Source organism: Rhodnius prolixus, unplaced genomic scaffold (genome assembly GCF_049639745.1).
Source record: "Rhodnius prolixus isolate KJV_2025 unplaced genomic scaffold, Rpr scaffold_15, whole genome shotgun sequence".
NCBI lineage: Eukaryota > Metazoa > Arthropoda > Insecta > Hemiptera > Reduviidae > Rhodnius > Rhodnius prolixus.
This window is the reverse complement of record NW_027411605.1, coordinates 5,343,576-5,361,571: the sequence shown is the minus strand read 5'-3', so window position 1 is coordinate 5,361,571 and position 17,996 is coordinate 5,343,576. Positions and strand designations below refer to the sequence as shown.

The following is a 17,996-nucleotide window of genomic DNA, read 5'->3' as shown; positions in this document are numbered from 1 at the left end:
TATACAGCTTACTATTCTCTACATTTTGGTGAAGAAGTCACTGTTTTATCGTAACTATTTAGAGAGATATGAAAGTTTGAAATTTGAACGTATTTGAAAAACATGAAAATTTGACCTCCCATATCTCATTTACTATTATCACTAAAACAATGCGATTTATATCATTTATACAGCTTACTATTCTCTACATTTTGGTGAAGAAATCACTGTTTTATCGTAACTATTTAGAGAGATATGAAGGTTTGAAATTTGAACGTATTTGAAAAACATGAAAATTTGACCTTCCATATCTCATTAACTATTATCACTAAAACCATGCGATTTATACCATTTATACAGCTTACTACTCTCTACATTTTGGTGAAGAAATCACTGTTTTATCGTAACTATTTAGAGAGATATGAAGGTTTGAAATTTGAACGTATATGAAAAACATGAAAATTTAACCTTCCATATCTCATTAAATATTATCACTAAAACCATGCGATTTATACCATTTATACTGCTTACTATTCTCTACATTTTGGTAAGGAAATCACTGTTTTATCGTAAATTTTTAGAGAGATATGAAGGTTTGAAATTTGAACGTATTTGAAAAACATGAAAATTTGACCTTCCATATCTCATTAACTATTATCACTAAAACCATGCGATTTATACCATTTATACTGCTTACTATTCTCTACATTTTGGTAAGGAAATCACTGTTTTATCGTAAAGTTTTAGAGAGATATGAAGGTTTGAAATTTGAACGTATTTGAAAAACATGAAAATTTGACCTTCCATATCTCATTAACTATTATCACTAAAACCATGCGATTTATACCATTTATACTGCTTACTATTCTCTACATTTTGGTAAGGAAATCACTGTTTTATCGTAAATTTTTAGAGAGATATGAAGGTTTGAAATTTGAACGTATTTGAAAAACATGAAAATTTGACCTTCCATATCTCATTAACTATTAACACTAAAACAATGAGATTTATACCATTTATACAACTTACAATTCTCTACATTTTGGTAAAGAAATCACTGTTTTGACCGTAACTTTTTAGAGAGATATGAAGGTTTGAAATTTGAACGTATTTGAAAAACATGAAAATTTAACCTTCCATATCTCATTAACTATTATCACTAAAAGAATGCGATTTATACCATTTATACAGCTTACTATTCTCTACATTTTGGTAAAGAAATCACTGTTTTATCGTAAATTTTTAGAGAGATATGAAGGTTTGAAATTTGAACGTATTTGAAAAACATGAAAATTTAACCTTCTATATCCCATTAACTATTATCACTAAAACCATGCGATTTATACCATTTATGCAGCTTACTATTCTCTACATTTTGGTAAAGAAATCACTGTTTTATCGTAACTATTTAGAGAGATATGAAGGTTTGAGGTTTGAACGTATTTGGAAAACATGAAAATTTGACCTTCTATATCTCATTAAATATTATTACTAAAACAATGCGACTTATAATATTTATGCAGCATACTATTCTCTACATTTTGGTAAAGAAATCACTGCTTTATCGTAACTATTTAGTGAGATATGAAGGTTTGAAATTTGAACGTATTTGAAAAACATGAAAATTTAACCTTCTATATCCCATTAACTATTATCACTATAACCATGCGATTTATACCACTTATACAGCTTACTATTCTCTACATTTTGGTAAAGAAATCACTGCTTTATCGTAACTATTTAGAGAGATATGAAGGTTTGAAATTTGAACGTATTTGAAAAACATGAAAATTTGACCTTCCATATCTCATTTACTATTAACACTAAAAGAATGCGATTTATACCATTTATACAGCTTACTATTCTCTACATTTTGGTAAAGAAATCACTGTTTTATCGTAACTATTTAGAGAGATATGAAGGTTTGAAATTTGTACGTATTTGAAAAACATGAAAATTTGACCTTCCATATCTCATTAACTATTAACACTAAAACAATGCGATTTATACCATTTATACAACGTACAATTCTCTACATTTTGGTAAAGAAATCACTGTTTTGTCGTAACTTTTTAGAGAGATATGAAGGTTTGAAATTTGTACGTATTTGAAAAACATGAAAATTTGACCTTCCATATCTCATTAACTATTAACACTAAAACAATGCGATTTATACCATTTATACAACGTACAATTCTCTACATTTTGGTAAAGAAATCACTGTTTTGTCGTAACTTTTTAGAGAGATATGAAGGTTCGAAATTTGAACGTATTTGAAAAACATGATAATTTAACATTATATATCTAATTAACTATTACCACTAAAAGAATGCGATTTATACCATTTATACAGCTTACTATTCTCTACATTTTGGTAATGAAATCACTGTTTTATCGTAACTATTTAGAGAGATATGAAGGTTTGAAATTTGTAAGTATTTGAAAAACATGAAAATTTGACCTTCTATATCTCATTAACTATTATCACTAAAACCATGCGATTTATACCATTTATACAGCTTACTATTCTCTACATTTTGGTAAAGAAATCACTGTTTTATCGTAACTTTTTAGAGAGATATGAAGGTTTGAAATTTGAACGTATTTGGAAAACATGAAAATTTAACCTTCTATATCCCATTAACTATTATCAGTAAAAGAAAGCGATTTATACCATTTATACAGCTTACTATTCTCTACATTTTGGTAAAGAAATCACTGTTTTATCGTAACTATTTAGAGAGATATGAAGGTTTAAAATTTGAACGTATTTGAAAAACATGAAAATTTGACGTTCCATATCTCATTAACTATTCTCACTAAAACTATGCGATTTATACTAATTATACAGCTTAATATTCTCTACATTTTGGTAAAGAAATCACTGTTTTGTCGTAACTTTTTAGAGAGATATGAAGGTTTGAAATTTGTACGTATTTGAAAAACATGAAAATTTGACCTTCCATATCTCATTAACTATTAACACTAAAACAATGGGATTTATACCATTTATACAACGTACAATTCTCTACATTTTGGTAAAGAAATCACTGTTTTGTCGTAACTTTTTAGAGAGATATGAAGGTTCGAAATTTGAACGTATTTGAAAAACATGATAATTTAACATTATATATCTAATTAACTATTATCACTAAAAGAATGCGATTTATACCATTTATACAGCTTACTATTCTCTACATTTTGGTAATGAAATCACTGTTTTATCGTAACTATTTAGAGAGATATGAAGGTTTGAAATTTGTAAGTATTTGAAAAACATGAAAATTTGACCTTCTATATCTCATTAACTATTATCACTAAAACCATGCGATTTATACCATTTATACAGGTTACTATTCTCTACATTTTGGTAAAGAAATCACTGTTTTATCGTAACTTTTTAGAGAGATATGAAGGTTTGAAATTTGAACGTATTTGGAAAACATGAAAATTTGACCTTCTATATCTCATTAAATATTATTACTAAAACAATGCGACTTATAATATTTATGCAGCATACTATTTTCTACATTTTCGTAAAGAAATCACTGCTTTATCGTAACTATTTAGTGAGATATGAAGGTTTGAAATTTGAACGTATTTGAAAAACATGAAAATTTGACCTTCCATATCTCATTAACTATTAACACTAAAACAATGCGATTTATACCATTTATACAACGTACAATTCTCTACATTTTGGTAAAGAAATCACTGTTTTGTCGTAACTTTTTAGAGAGATATGAAGGTTTGAAATTTGTACGTATTTGAAAAACATGAAAATTTGACGTTCCATATCTCATTAACTATTAACACTAAAACAATGCGATTTATACCATTTATACAACGTACAATTCTCTACATTTTGGTAAAGAAATCACTGTTTTGTCGTAACTTTTTAGAGAGATATGAAGGTTCGAAATTTGAACGTATTTGAAAAACATGATAATTTAACATTATATATCTAATTAACTATTATCACTAAAAGAATGCGATTTATACCATTTATACAGCTTACTATTCTCTACATTTTGGTAATGAAATCACTGTTTTATCGTAACTATTTAGAGAGATATGAAGGTTTGAAATTTGTAAGTATTTGAAAAACATGAAAATTTGACCTTCTATATCTCATTAACTATTATCACTAAAACCATGCGATTTATACCATTTATACAGCTTACTATTCTCTACATTTTGGTAAAGAAATCACTGTTTCATCGTAACTTTTTAGAGAGATATGAAGGTTTGAAATTTGAACGTATTTGGAAAACATGAAAATTTAACCTTCTATATCCCATTAACTATTATCAGTAAAAGAAAGCGATTTATACCATTTATACAGCTTACTATTCTCTACATTTTGGTAAAGAAATCACTGTTTTATCGTAACTATTTAGAGAGATATGAAGGTTTGAAATTTGAACGTATTTGAAAAACATGAAAATTTGACGTTCCATATCTCATTAACTATTCTCACTAAAACTATGCGATTTATACTAATTATACAGCTTAATATTCTCTACATTATGGTAAAGAAATCACTGCTTTATCGTAACTATTTAGAGAGATATAAAGGTTTGAAATTTGAACGTATTTGAAAAACATGAAAATTTGACCTCCCATATCTCATTTACTATTATCACTAAAACAATGCGATTTATATCATTTATACAGCTTACTATTCTCTACATTTTGGTGAAGAAGTCACTGTTTTATCGTAACTATTTAGAGAGATATGAAGGTTTGAAATTTGAACGTATTTGGAAAACATGAAAATTTGACCTTCCATATCTCATTAACTATTATCACTAAAACCATGCGATTTATACCATTTATACAGCTTACTACTCTCTACATTTTGGTGAAGAAATCACTGTTTTATCGTAACTATTTAGAGAGATATGAAGGTTTGAAATTTGAACGTATTTGAAAAACATGAAAATTTGACCTTCCATATCTGATTAACTATTATCACTAAAACCATGCGATTTATACCATTTATACTGCTTACTATTCTCTACATTTTGGTAAAGAAATCACTGTTTTATCGTAAATTTTTAGAGAGATATGAAGGTTTGAAATTTGAACGTATTTGAAAAACATGAAAATTTGACCTTCCATATCTCATTACCTATTAACACTAAAACAATGAGATTTATACCATTTATACAACTTACAATTCTCTACATTTTGGTAAAGAAATCACTGTTTTGTCGTAACTTTTTAGAGAGATATGAAGGTTTGAAATTTGAACGTATTTGAAAAACATGAAAATTTAACCTTCTATATCCCATTAACTATTATCACTAAAACCATGCGATTTATACCATTTATGCAGCTTACTATTCTCTACATTTTGGTAAAGAAATCACTGTTTTATCGTAATTATTTAGAGAGATATGAAGGTTTGATGTTTGAACGTATTTGGAAAACATGAAAATTTGACCTTCTATATCTCATTAAATATTATTACTAAAACAATGCGACTTATAATATTTATACAGCATACTATTCTCTACATTTTGGTAAAGAAATCACTGCTTTATCGTAACTATTTAGTGAGATATGAAGGTTTGAAATTTGAACGTATTTGAAAAACATGAAAATTTAACCTTCTATATCCCATTAACTATTATCACTATAACCATGCGATTTATACCATTTATACAGCTTACTATTCTCTACATTTTGGTAAAGAAATCACTGCTTTATCGTAACTATTTAGAGAGATATGAAGGTTTGAAATTTGAACGTATTTGAAAAACATGATAATTTAACATTTCATATCTCATTAACTATTATCACTAAAAAAATGCGATTTATACCATTTATACAGCTTACTATTCTCTACATTTTGGTAAAGAAATCACTGTTTTATCGTAACTATTTAGAGAGATATGAAGGTTTGAAATTTGTACGTATTTGAAAAACATGAAAATTTGACCTTCCATATCTCATTAACTATTAACACTAAAACAATGCGATTTATACCATTTATACAACGTACAATTCTCTACATTTTGGTAAAGAAATCACTGTTTTGTCGTAACTTTTTAGAGAGATATGAAGGTTTGAAATTTGAACGTATTTGAAAAACATGATAATTTAACATTCCATATCTAATTAACTATTATCACTAAAAGAATGCGATTTATACCATTTATACAGCTTACTATTCTCTACATTTTGGTAATGAAATCACTGTTTTATCGTAACTATTTAGAGAGATATGAAGGTTTGAAATTTGTAAGTATTTGAAAAACATGAAAATTTGACCTTCTATATCTCATTAACTATTATCACTATAACCATGCGATTTATACCATTTATACAGCTTACTATTCTCTACATTTTGGTAATGAAATCACTGTTTTATCGTAACTATTTAGAGAGATATGAAGGTTTGAAATTTGAACGTATTTGAAAAACATGATAATTTAACATTCCATATCTAATTAACTATTATCACTAAAAGAATGCGATTTATACCATTTATACAGCTTACTATTCTCTACATTTTGGTAATGAAATCACTGTTTTATCGTAACTATTTAGAGAGATATGAAGGTTTGAAATTTGTAAGTATTTGAAAAACATGAAAATTTGACCTTCTATATCTCATTAACTATTATCACTAAAACCATGCGATTTATACCATTTATACAGCTTACTATTCTCTACATTTTGGTAAAGAAATCACTGTTTTATCGTAACTTTTTAGAGAGATATGAAGGTTTGAAATTTGAACGTATTTGGAACACATGAAAATTTAACCTTCTATATCCCATTAACTATTATCAGTAAAAGAAAGCGATTTATACCATTTATACAGCTTACTATTCTCTACATTTTGGTAAAGAAATCACTGTTTTATCGTAACTATTTAGAGAGATATGAAGGTTTGAAATTTGAACGTATTTGAAAAACATGAAAATTTGACCTTCTATATCTCATTAACTATTATCACTAAAACCATGCGATTTATACCATTTATACAGCTTACTATTCTCTACATTTTGGTAAAGAAATCACTGTTTTATCGTAACTTTTTAGAGAGATATGAAGGTTTGAAATTTGAACGTATTTGGAAAACATGAAAATTTAACCTTCTATATCCCATTAACTATTCTCACTAAAACTATGCGATTTATACTAATTATACAGCTTAATATTCTCTACATTATGGTAAAGAAATCACTGCTTTATCGTAACTATTTAGAGAGATAAAAAGGTTTGAAATTTGAACGTATTTGAAAAAAATGAAAATTTGACCTCCCATATCTCATTTACTATTATCACTAAAACAATGCGATTTATATCATTTATACAGCTTACTATTCTCTACATTTTGGTGAAGAAATCACTGTTTTATCGTAACTATTTAGAGAGATATGAAGGTTTGAAATTTGAACGTATTTGAAAAACATGAAAATTTGACCTTCCATATCTCATTAACTATTCTCACTAAAACTATGCGATTTATACTAATTATACAGCTTAATATTCTCTACATTATGGTAAAGAAATCACTGCTTTATCGTAACTATTTAGAGAGATAAAAAGGTTTGAAATTTGAACGTATTTGAAAAAAATGAAAATTTGACCTCCCATATCTCATTTACTATTATCACTAAAACAATGCGATTTATATCATTTATACAGCTTGCTATTCTCTACATTATGGTAAAGAAATCACTGCTTTATCGTAACTATTTAGAGAGATAAAAAGGTTTGAAATTTGAACGAATTTGAAAAAAATGAAAATTTGACCTCCCATATCTCATTTACTATTATCACTAAAACCATGCGATTTATACCATTTATACAGCTTACTATTCTCTACATTTTGGTGAAGAAATCACTGTTTTATCGTAACTATTTAGAGAGATATGAAGGTTTGAAATTTGAACGTATTTGAAAAACATGAAAATTTGACCTTCCATATCTCATTAACTATTATCACTAAAACCATACGATTTATACCATTTATACAGCTTACTACTCTCTACATTTTGGTGAAGAAATCACTGTTTTATCGTAACTATTTAGAGAGATATGAAGGTTTGAAATTAGAACGTATTTGAAAAACATGAAAATTTGACGTTCCATATCTCATTAACTATTATCACTAAAACCATGCGATTTATACCATTTATACTGATTACTATTCTCTACATTTTGGTAAAGAAATCACTGTTTTATCGTAAATTTTTAGAGAGATATGAAGGTTGGAAATTTGAACGTATTTGAAAAACATGAAAATTTGACCTTCCATATCTCATTAACTATTAACACTAAAACAATGAGATTTATACCATTTATACAACATACAATTCTCTACATTTTGGTAAAGAAATCACTGTTTTGTCGTAACTTTTTAGAGAGATATGAAGGTTTGAAATTTGAACGTATTTGAAAAACATGAAAATTTAACCTTCCATATCTCATTAACTATTATCACTAAAAGAATGCGATTTATACCATTTATACTGCTTACTATTCTCTACATTTTGGTAAAGAAATCACTGTTTTATCGTAAATTTTTAGAGAGATATGAAGGTTTGAAATTTGAACGTATTTGAAAAACATGAAAATTTAACCTTCTATATCCCATTAACTATTATCACTAAAACCATGCGATTTATACCATTTATGCAGCTTACTATTCTCTACATTTTGGTAAAGAAATCACTGTTTTATCGTAACTATTTAGAGAGATATGAAGGTTTGATGTTTGAACGTATTTGGAAAACATGAAAATTTGACCTTCTATATCTCATTAAATATTATTACTAAAACAATGCGACTTATAATATTTATACAGCATACTATTCTCTACATTTTGGTAAAGAAATCACTGTTTTATCGTAAATTTTTAGAGAGATATGAAGGTTTGAAATTTGAACGTATTTGAAAAACATGAAAATTTGACCTTCCATATCTCATTAACTATTAACACTAAAAAAATGAGATTTATACCATTTATACAACTTACAATTCTCTACATTTTGGAAAAGAAATCACTGTTTTGTCGTAACTTTTTAGAGAGATATGAAGGTTTGAAATTTGAACGTATTTGAAAAACATGAAAATTTAACCTTCCATATCTCATTAACTATTATCACTAAAAGAATGCGATATATACCATTTATACAGCTTACTATTCTCTACATTTTGGTAAAGAAATCACTGTTTTATCGTAACTATTTAGAGAGATATGAAGGTTTGAAATTTGAACGTATTTGAAAAACATGAAAATTTGACCTTCCATATCTCATTAACTATTAACTCTAAAACAATGCAATTTATACCATTTATACAACTTACAATTCTCTACATTTTGGTAAAGAAATCACTGTTTTGTCGTAACTTTTTAGAGAGATATGAAGGTTTGAAATTTGAACGTATTTGAAAAACATGAAAATTTAACCTTCCATATCTCATTAACTATTATCACTAAAAGAATGCGATTTATACCATTTATACAGCTTACTATTCTCTACATTTTGGTAAAGAAATCACTGTTTTATCGTAACTTTTTAGAGAGATATGAAGGTTTGAAATTTGAACGTATTTGGAAAACATGAAAATTTACCCTTCTATATCCCATTAACTATTATCAGTAAAAGAAAGCGATTTATACCATTTATACAGCTTACTATTCTCTACATTTTGGTAAAGAAATCACTGTTTTATCGTAACTATTTAGAGAGATATGAAGGTTTGAAATTTGAACGTATTTGAAAAACATGAAAATTTGACCTTCCATATCTCATTAACTATTAACTCTAAAACAATGCAATTTATACCATTTATACAACTTACAATTCTCTACATTTTGGTAAAGAAATCACTGTTTTGTCGTAACTTTTTAGAGAGATATGAAGGTTTGAAATTTGAACGTATTTGAAAAACATGAAAATTTAACCTTCCATATCTCATTAACTATTATCACTAAAAGAATGCGATTTATACCATTTATACAGCTTACTATTCTCTACATTTTGGTAAAGAAATCACTGTTTTATCGTAACTTTTTAGAGAGATATGAAGGTTTGAAATTTAAACGTATTTGAAAAACATGAAAATTTAACCTTCTATATCCCATTAACTATTATTAGTAAAAGAATGCGATTTATACCATTTATACAGCTTACTATTCTCTACATTTTGGTAACAAAATCACTGTTTTATCGTAACTGTTTAGAGAGATATGAAGGTTTGAAATTTGAACGTAATTGAAAATCATGAAAATTTGACCTTCCATATCTCATTAACTATTATCACTAAAAGAATGCGATTTATACCATTTATTCAGCTTACGATTCTCTACATTTTGGTAAAGAAATCACGGTTTTATCGTAACTATGTAGAGAGATATGAAGGTTTGAAATTTGAACGTATTTGAAAAACATGAAAATTAACCCTTCCATATCATATTAACTATTATCACTAAAACAATGCGATTTATACCATTTATACAGCTTACTATTCTCTACATTTTGGTAAAGAAAACACTGTTTTTTCGTAACTATTTAGAGAGATATGAAGGTTTGAAATTTGAACGTATTTGAAAAACATGAAAATTTGACCTTCCATATCTCATTAACTATTATCACTAAAACCATGCGATTTATACCATTTATACAGCTTACTATTCTCTACATTTTGGTAAAGAAATCACTGTTTTATCGTAACTTTTTAAAGAGATATGAAAGTTTGAAATTTGAACGTATTTGAAAAACATGAAAATTTAACCTTCTATATCCCATTAACTATTAACACTAAAAGAATGCGATTTATACCATTTATACAGCTTACTATTCTCTACATTTTGGTAAAGAAATCACGGTTTTATCGTAACTATTTAGAGAGATATGAAGGTTTGATGTTTGAACGTATTTGGAAAACATGAAAATTTGACCTTCTATATCTCATTAACTATTATTACTAAAACAATGCGGTTTATACTATTTATACAGCTTACTATTCTCTACATTTTGGTAAAGAAATCACTGTTTTATCGTAACTATTTAGAGAGATATGAAGGTTTGAAATTTTAACGTATTTGAAAAACATGAAAATTTGACCTTCTATATCTTATTAACTATTATCACTAAAACAATGCGATTTATACCATTTATACAGCTTACTATTCTCTACATTTTGGTAAAGAAATCACTGTTTTATCGTAACTATTTAGAGAGATATGAAGGTTTGAAATTTGAACGTATTTGAAAAACATGAAAATTAACCCTTCCATATCTTATTAACTATTATCACTAAAACAATGCGATTTATACCATTTATACAGCTTACTATTCTCTACATTTTGGTAAAGAAATCACTGTTTTATCGTAACTATTTAGCGAGATATGAAGGTTTGAAATTTGAACGTATTTGAAAAACATGAAAATTTGTCCTTCCATATCTCATTAACTATTAACTCTAAAACAATGCAATTTATACCATTTATACAACTTACATTTCTCTACATTTTGGTAAAGAAATCACTGTTTTGTCGTAACTTTTTAGAGAGATATGAAGGTTTGAAATTTGAACGTATTTGAAAAACATGAAAATTTAACCTTCCATATCTCATTAACTATTATCACTAAAAGAATGCGATTTATACCATTTATACAGCTTACTATTCTCTACATTTTGGTAAAGAAATCACTGTTTTATCGTAACTTTTTAGAGAGATATGAAGGTTTGAAATTTGAACGTATTTGAAAAACATGAAAATTTAACCTTCTATATCCCATTAACTATTATTAGTAAAAGAATGCGATTTATACCATTTATACAGCTTACTATTCTCTACATTTTGGTAACAAAATCACTGTTTTATCGTAACTGTTTAGAGAGATATGAAGGTTTGAAATTTGAACGTAATTGAAAATCATGAAAATTTGACCTTCCATATCTCATTAACTATTATCACTAAAAGAATGCGATTTATACCATTTATACAGCTTACGATTCTCTACATTTTGGTAAAGAAATCACGGTTTTATCGTAACTATGTAGAGAGATATGATGGTTTGAAATTTGAACGTATTTGAAAAACATGAAAATTAACCCTTCCATATCATATTAACTATTATCACTAAAACAATGCGATTTATACCATTTATACAGCTTACTATTCTCTACACTTTGGTAAAGAAATCACTGTTTTATCGTAACTATTTAGAGAGATATGAAGGTTTGAAATTTGAACGTATTTGAAAAACAAGAAAATTTGACCTTCCATATCTCATTAAATATTAACTCTAAAACAATGCAATTTATACCATTTATACAACTTACAATTCTCTACATTTTGGTAAAGAAATCACTGTTTTGTCGTAACTTTTTAGAGAGATATGAAGGTTTGAAATTTGAACGTATTTGAAAAACATGAAAATTTAACCTTCCATATCTCATTAACTATTATCACTAAAAGAATGCGATTTATACCATTTATACAGCTTATTATTCTCTACATTTTGGTAAAGAAATCACTGTTTTATCGTAACTTTTTAGAGAGATATGAAGGTTTGAAATTTGAACGTATTTGAAAAACATGAAAATTTAACCTTCCATATCCCATTAACTATTATCACTAAAACCATGCGATTTATACCATTTATACAGCTTACTATTCTCTACATTTTGGTAAAAAAATCACTGTTTTATCGTAACTATTTAGAGAGATATGAAGGTTTGAAATTTGAACGTAATTGAAAAACATGAAAATTTGACCTTCCATATCCCATTAACTATTATTACTAAAAGAATGCGATTTATACCATTTATACAGCTTACTATTCTCTACATTTTGGTAAAGAAATCACGGTTTTATCGTAACTATTTAGAGAGATATGAAGGTTTGAAATTTGTACGTATTTGAAAAACATGAAAATTTAACCTTCCATATCTCATTAACTATTATCACTAAAACCATGCGATTTATACCATTTATACAGCTTACAATTCTCTACATTTTGGTAAAGAAATCACTGTTTTATCGTAACTTTTTTAGAGAGATATGAAGGTTTGAAATTTGAACGTATTTGACAAACATGAAAATTTAACCTTCTATATCCCATTAACTATTATCAGTAAAAGAAAGCGATTTATACCATTTATACAGCTTACTATTCTCTACATTTTGGTAAAGAAATCACTGTTTTATCGTAACTATTTAGAGAGATATGAAGGTTTGAAATTTGAACGTATTTGAAAAACAGGAAAATTTGACGTTCCATATCTCATTAACTATTCTCACTAAAACTATGCGATTTATACTAATTATACAGCTTAATATTCTCTACATTATGGTAAAGAAATCACTGCTTTATCGTAACTATTTAGAGAGATATAAAGGTTTGAAATTTGAACGTATTTGAAAAACGTGAAAATTTGACCTCCCTTATCTCATTTACTATTATCACTAAAACAATGCGATTTATATCATTTATACAGCTTACTATTCTCTACATTTTGGTGAAGAAATCACTGTTTTATCGTAACTATTTAGAGAGATATGAAGGTCTGAAATTTGAACGTATTTGAAAAACATGAAAATTTGACCTTCCATATCTCATTAACTATTAACTCTAAAACAATGCAATTTATACCATTTATACAACTTACAATTCTCTACATTTTGGTAAAGAAATCACTGTTTTGTCGTAACTTTTTAGAGAGATATGAAGGTTTGAAATTTGAACGTATTTGAAAAACATGAAAATTTAACCTTCCATATCTCATTAACTATTATCACTAAAAGAATGCGATTTATACCATTTATACAGCTTACTATTCTCTACATTTTGGTAAAGAAATCACTGTTTTATCGTAACTTTTTAGAGAGATATGAAGGTTTGAAATTTGAACGTATTTGAAAAACATGAAAATTTAACCTTCTATATCCCATTAACTATTATTAGTAAAAGAATGCGATTTATACCATTTATACAGCTTACTATTCTCTACATTTTGGTAACAAAATCACTGTTTTATCGTAACTGTTTAGAGAGATATGAAGGTTTGAAATTTGAACGTAATTGAAAATCATGAAAATTTGACCTTCCATATCTCATTAACTATTATCACTAAAAGAATGCGATTTATACCATTTATACAGCTTACGATTTTCTACATTTTGGTAAAGAAATCACGGTTTTATCGTAACTATTTAGAGAGATATGAAGGTTTGAAATTTGAACGTATTTGAAAAACATGAAAATTAACCCTTCCATATCATATTAACTATTATCACTAAAACAATGCGATTTATACCATTTATACAGCTTACTATTCTCTACATTTTGGTAAAGTAAACACTGTTTTTTCGTAACTATTTAGAGAGATATGAAGGTTTGAAATTTGAACGTATTTGAAAAACATGAAAATTTGACCTTCCATATCTCATTAACTATTATCACTAAAACCATGCGATTTATACCATTTATACAGCTTACTATTCTCTACATTTTGGTAAAGAAATCACTGTTTTATCGTAACTTTTTAAAGAGATATGAAGGTTTGAAATTTGAACGTATTTGAAAAACATGAAAATTTAACCTTCTATATCCCATTAACTATTAACACTAAAAGAATGCGATTTATACCATTTATACAGCTTACTATTCTCTACATTTTGGTAAAGAAATCACGGTTTTATCGTAACTATTTAGAGAGATATGAAGGTTTGATGTTTGAACGTATTTGAAAAACAAGAAAATTTGACCTTCCATATCTCATTAACTATTAACTCTAAAACAATGCGGTTTATACCATTTATACAACATACAATTCTCTACATTTTGGTAAAGAAATCACTGTTTTGTCGTAACTTTTTAGAGAGATATAAAGGTTTGAAATTTGAACGTATTTGAAAAACATGAAAATTTAACCTTCCATATCTCATTAACTATTATCACTAAAAGAATGCGATTTATACCATTTATACAGCTTACTATTCTCTACATTTTGGTAAAGAAAGCACTGTTTTTTCGTAACTATTTAGAGAGATATGAAGGTTTGAAATTTGAACGTATTTGAAAAACATGAAAATTTGACCTTCCATATCTCATTAACTATTATCACTAAAACCATGCGATTTATACCATTTATACAGCTTACTATTCTCTACATTTTGGTAAAGAAATCACTGTTTTATCGTAACTTTTTAAAGAGATATGAAGGTTTGAAATTTGAACGTATTTGAAAAACATGAAAATTTAACCTTCTATATCCCATTAACTATTAACACTAAAAGAATGCGATTTATACCATTTATACAGCTTACTATTCTCTACATTTTGGTAAAGAAATCACGGTTTTATCGTAACTATTTAGAGAGATATGAAGGTTTGATGTTTGAACGTATTTGGAAAACATGAAAATTTGACCTTCTATATCTCATTAACTATTATTACTAAAACAATGCGGTTTATACTATTTATACAGCTTACTATTCTCTACATTTTGGTAAAGAAATCACTGTTTTATCGTAACTTTTTAAAGAGATATGAAGGTTTGAAATTTGAACGTATTTGAAAAACATGAAAATTTAACCTTCTATATCCCATTAACTATTAACACTAAAAGAATGCGATTTATACCATTTATACAGCTTACTATTCTCTACATTTTGGTAAAGAAATCACGGTTTTATCGTAACTATTTAGAGAGATATGAAGGTTTGATGTTTGAACGTATTTGGAAAACATGAAAATTTGACCTTCTATATCTCATTAACTATTATTACTAAAACAATGCGGTTTATACTATTTATACAGCTTACTATTCTCTACATTTTGGTAAAGAAATCACTGTTTTATCGTAACTTTTTAAAGAGATATGAAGGTTTGAAATTTGAACGTATTTGAAAAACATGAAAATTTAACCTTCTATATCCCATTAACTATTAACACTAAAAGAATGCGATTTATACCATTTATACAGCTTACTATTCTCTACATTTTGGTAAAGAAATCACGGTTTTATCGTAACTATTTAGAGAGATATGAAGGTTTGATGTTTGAACGTATTTGGAAAACATGAAAATTTGACCTTCTATATCTCATTAACTATTATTACTAAAACAATGCGGTTTATACTATTTATACAGCTTACTATTCTCTACATTTCGGTAAAGAAATCACTGTTTTATCGTAACTTTTTAAAGAGATATGAAGGTTTGAAATTTGAACGTATTTGAAAAACATGAAAATTTAACCTTCTATATCCCATTAACTATTAACACTAAAAGAATGCGATTTATACCATTTATACAGCTTACTATTCTCTACATTTTGGTAAAGAAATCACGGTTTTATCGTAACTATTTAGAGAGATATGAAGGTTTGATGTTTGAACGTATTTGGAAAACATGAAAATTTGACCTTCTATATCTCATTAACTATTATTACTAAAACAATGCGGTTTATGCTATTTATACAGCTTACTATTCTCTACATTTTGGTAAAGAAATCACTGTTTTATCGTAACTATTTAGAGAGATATGAAGGTTTGAAATTTTAACGTATTTGAAAAACATGAAAATTTGACCTTCTATATCTTATTAACTATTATCACTAAAACAATGCGATTTATACCATTTATACAGCTTACTATTCTCTACATTTTGGTAAAGAAATCACTGTTTTATCGTAACTTTTTAAAGAGATATGAAGGTTTGAAATTTGAACGTATTTGAAAAACATGAAAATTTAACCTTCTATATCCCATTAACTATTAACACTAAAAGAATGCGATTTATACCATTTATACAGCTTACTATTCTCTACATTTTGGTAAAGAAATCACGGTTTTATCGTAACTATTTAGAGAGATATGAAGGTTTGATGTTTGAACGTATTTGGAAAACATGAAAATTTGACCTTCTATATCTCATTAACTATTATTACTAAAACAATGCGGTTTATACTATTTATACAGCTTACTATTCTCTACATTTTGGTAAAGAAATCACTGTTTTATCGTAACTATTTAGAGAGATATGAAGGTTTGAAATTTTAACGTATTTGAAAAACATGAAAATTTGACCTTCTATATCTTATTAACTATTATCACTAAAACAATGCGATTTATACCATTTATACAGCTTACTATTCTCTACATTTTGGTAAAGAAATCACTGTTTTATCGTAACTATTTAGAGAGATTTGAAGGTTTGAAATTTTAACGTATTTGAAAAACATGAAAATTTGACCTTCCATATCTCATTAACTATTATCACTAAAACAATGCGATTTATACCATTTATACAGCTTACTATTCTCTACCTTTTGTTAAAGAAATCACTGTTTTATCGGAACTATTTAGAGAGATATGAAGGTTTGAAATTTGAACGTATTTGAAAAACATGAAAATTTAACCTTCTATATCTTATTAACTATTATCACTAAAACAATGCGATTTATACCATTTATACAGCTTACTATTCCCTACCTTTTGTTAAGGAAATCACTGTTTTATCGGAACTATTTAGAGAGATATGAAGGTTTGAAATTTGAACGTATTTGAAAAACATGAAAATTTGACCTTCTATATCTTATTAACTATTATCACTAAAACAATGTTTTTTTACCATTTATACAGCTTACTATTCTCTACATTTTGGTAAAGAAATCACTGTTTTATCGTAACTATTTAGAGAGATATGAAGGTTTGAAATTTTAACGTATTTGAAAAACATGAAAATTTGACCTTCCATATCTCATTAACTATTATCACTAAAACAATGCGATTTATACCATTTATACAGCTTACTATTCTCTACCTTTTGTTAAAGAAATCACTGTTTTATCGGAACTATTTAGAGAGATATGAAGGTTTGAAATTTGAACGTATTTGAAAAACATGAAAATTTAACCTTCCATATCTCATTAACTATTGTTACTAAAACATTGCGATTTATACCAGTTATATAGCTTACTATTCTCTACTGGTATTATGCGTATTATTATATATGGTGTAATGTTAGTAATAAT

The 17,996-nt window shown here is 26.9% G+C and overlaps 2 protein-coding genes across 4 annotated transcripts in view; one reads left to right on the top strand and one right to left on the bottom strand.

The window, feature by feature from the left end:
* The window catches only part of LOC141454853 (uncharacterized), a 128,211-nt gene that overhangs the window by 78,051 nt on the left and 32,164 nt on the right, over positions 1-17,996 (bottom strand). The window lies entirely within an intron of this gene.
* The window catches only part of LOC141454892 (malate dehydrogenase, mitochondrial-like), a 49,903-nt gene that overhangs the window by 20,076 nt on the left and 11,831 nt on the right, over positions 1-17,996 (top strand). The window lies entirely within an intron of this gene.